Source organism: Giraffa tippelskirchi, chromosome 8 (assembly GCF_054371585.1).
Source record: "Giraffa tippelskirchi isolate mGirTip1 chromosome 8, T2T-mGirTip1v1.2.pri, whole genome shotgun sequence".
NCBI lineage: Eukaryota > Metazoa > Chordata > Mammalia > Artiodactyla > Giraffidae > Giraffa > Giraffa tippelskirchi.
The window spans coordinates 110689929-110693261 of NC_137282.1; the positions used below are offsets into that span (position 1 = coordinate 110689929).

At 50.2% G+C, this 3333-nt stretch overlaps 1 non-coding gene across 1 annotated transcript; it reads left to right on the plus strand.

The window, feature by feature from the left end:
* The first annotated feature begins 405 nt into the window (after positions 1 to 405).
* TRNAR-UCG (transfer RNA arginine (anticodon UCG)) lies at positions 406 to 478 on the plus strand. The gene has a single exon. It is a non-coding gene; the product is annotated as a tRNA-Arg (tRNA).
* Positions 479 to 3333: the final 2855 nt, after the last annotated feature.

The following is a 3333-nucleotide window of genomic DNA, read 5'->3' on the forward strand; positions in this document are numbered from 1 at the left end:
TTGATCTCCCCTCTTGATCTCCACTCAGCTTTTAAAAAATATAAAAGCCTGAAGGCCTTTTACAAACCCCTGGTCTCAGCCTTTCCCTCTGGGGGCCATTCCCCTGCTGCAGTTGAATGCAGTGGTGCTTCTGTTCAGATCCTAGGAGGGAACAGGACAAGAATACTGGGGTGAGTAGCCATTCCCTTCTCCGGGGGATCTTCTCAACCCAAGGATGGAACCTGGGTCTCCTGCATTACAGGCAGATTCTTTACTGTCTGAGCCACCAGGGAAGCCCTGAACAGGCAGCAGGCAGTGGAAAATCCTGGTTGGACTTGGGATACATGACCTTGTTCTCTGCAGCTGGAGTCAACAGTGCCACCATCTCCAAGGAGGCTGGCTGCTCCTAGCTGCCAAGTGTGTGGTGACCACGTGGCCTAATGGATAAGGCGTCTGACTTCGGATCAGAAGATTGAGGGTTCGAGTCCCTTCGTGGTTGGTTCCATTTTGTTAAAAAAAAAAAAAGTCACGCCTTAACCTGAGTTCACATTCAGGTACCACCACTTTGGGAAGTTGCTTCCCCATTTCTGCCCCTCCATTGTATGACTTGTACAATGGCAATAAAAATACAATGTCTCTAACAGGGCTGATGGATTAGATGAGATAATGCCTGTACATCCCTGAGGGAACTGCCTGAAATATAATCGGGCTTAATAAATATGACACGCTCTTCTGAATAAGGGGGTAGGGTGGGATGGGAGTGGAGAAGGAACGTTCTTAGTGAATGTGGACAGAGTCACTACAAATTCTCTAAGTACTGTAGCATTTTTGTGGACTGTGCTGTCTCCAAGAGGGATATATAGCTTTTCATTAGGTCGGAGGGCCTTCTCGGTGAAGAAGGAAATTATCTCATCCGGGTTCGTGTTCCGCGGTTGCAGCGCCTGCTGATGTTGATTTAGTTCACTTAGCAAGCCACACACCACGCTGCCGCGCTCATCACCCTCCGCATTAGCTTATTAATCCTCGAGTTATTCCTCTACGGTTCAAGGGCATATTGGCTTTCCAGCAGAGGCACGGAGAGGGGCTCCAGCCTCTCCTTTTCCCCAGAAATAATAGGCTCCAGCCAGGCCGAGAGGGAGTGGCCAAGTGAGCTCTGTTCCTCCTGTGCCCAAGGCACTTGGAGGTTTCATTTACACTGAAGACTTTTTCTCCCTAGAGCTGACATTTCCGCTGGAGGCATTTAATTTGTTAAGCGAGAGAGAAGCCGTGGGAATCAGAGAGCAAAAACTGGACTGCTCATCGGCTTTGGCATCTGGTCCCTCCCCTGCTGTCTCTGTTCTGTGCCTGCTTAGTCGCTCAGTGGTGTCCAACTCTTTGCGACCCATGGAGTATTTAGCCTGCCAGACTCCTCTGTTCATGGGATTCTCCGGGCAAAAATACTGGAGTGGGTTGCCATTCCCTTCTCCAGGTGATCTTTCTGACCCAGGGATGGAACCTGGGTACCAAGAATCGTAAATTTCCAGCCCTCATTTCCACCCCTATACTAGAGCATACAGGATCAGATCAGAAAGATCCCCATGTTCCCTTTCAATGCGAGCACTCCAGGGTTCAAGCTTTTGGAGAGAGGAGATGGCCTCTTGCAATGACTCTAAAATCTCGTTAAATTAGAGGGAAATTTAACTTTAGAATTTTCTTTGTAATTAAGTAGTATTATGCAAGATTTGACTATGGGTCAAATGCGTCACTATGCGTCAGCAAATAACAGTGGAATACTGCCCCGGGCATTTTTAGACCCAAAGGAAGAGCAAAGCAAGCCACCAAAGAGGGTGTCTCTGCTGCACTGAGGCTGAGCATCCCATCCTTGGCTCACCCTGACCCTTTTGGCTTTATCCAGATGCGGTGGGTGGGGCTGCTTCCTGCAAAGCTTCCGGGCAGCTGCTGCCCTTGGAGCTGTGTCTGATGGATGCCAAAGACAGTGAGCTCATGGCACGGCCGCCTGGACCAGCGTTTGTCTCCAGGGGCTCTTCTCAGCAAAGGCGCCTCTCTCAGGCAAATGTACAGATGGTGTAGGGAGCACCTAACTGAATCACCCAACTGTCCTCTGGAGTTTTGGCGGCTCGGTTCTACCCACCCCAGCACAGCACCCCACAATGCCCAGGGTTATCTCTGGGAGCCACTTGTGGAAACCTGTTGCTGTTTCTCACGAACATCTCCAGGAGGCAGATGCTCTGGAGCATGATTTGTGAGTCTGGGGCCATTGTCTCAAATGCTGCTTTCCCTACACTCTGAGTTTCTGAAGGAGCAGTCCCTGGGTAATTCTGCAGAGATTTAAGGCTGAGTCTTTATCCCTCATGGCCCCCCGTGAAGTGGGGTGGACTCCAATTTCCCTGGCCTCCCGACAGCCGGCTCTCCTGTGAGGCCAAGTTACTTGGCTATTCAGACTGGGAAAATCTGTTTCTGAAGGAAAAAGTGAATGAGGATGGTAATAGGAGGAGGAACCTACCTTTTGAGCTTCTTATGTGTTGAGGACCTTGTGTGTCCAGCACTCCTTTTCTTATCACCATTTTGCTGCTGCTGCTAAGTCGCTTCAGTCGTGTCCGACTCTGTGCGACCCCATAGACGGCAGCCCAACAGGCTCCCCCGTCCCTGGGATTCTCCAGGCAAGAATACTGGAGTGGGTTGCCATTTCCTTCTCCAGTGCGTGAAAGGGAAAAGTGAAAGTGAAGTCACTCAGTCGTGTCCGACTCTTAGCGACCCCAGGGACTGTAGCCTACCAGGCTCCTCCGTCCATGGGATTTTCCAGGCAAGAGTACTGGAGTGGGATGCCAATGCCTACTCTGTATCACCATTGTAGAGAAGAGAAAACTAGAAAATGGGAGAAACGCCTTTCTTGAGACCACAGAGCTTGTAAGTGGCAAAGCTGGCTCAAAACCAGGAGGGAAGGTTCTGCAAGGGTCACCTCCTTGCAGCCCTGGAGAGACCGCAGTCTTACTCTGGACGGTGACTATCCTTATGCAAGGCCTGTAGGTGTCTGTTCGTTTGTGTGGGTGCTCACCTCTGGAAGCATCTTCAGGCTCCTCTTTGAGGTCCCTTGAGAGGTGGTAAACCCTGCCTCAGTGCTGGAGAAGAAAAGGAGCCTGCAAATGAAGCTGCTGCTCTTCTGTGCAAAGGGGCTCCCCCATTATTCACTATGCCCCCCACAAACTTCAGAAAATCCCTGCAGAGTTGGGGCCAAGTGCACCAACTTCTCTGAAAAAATTCACTGGCATCTGTTGTACCTCCTCTGGTCCAGTCTCTGTTTTCTCAATTTCAGATTTTTCCATAGGTCTTGATATTTTTTCCACGTAGTTCTTT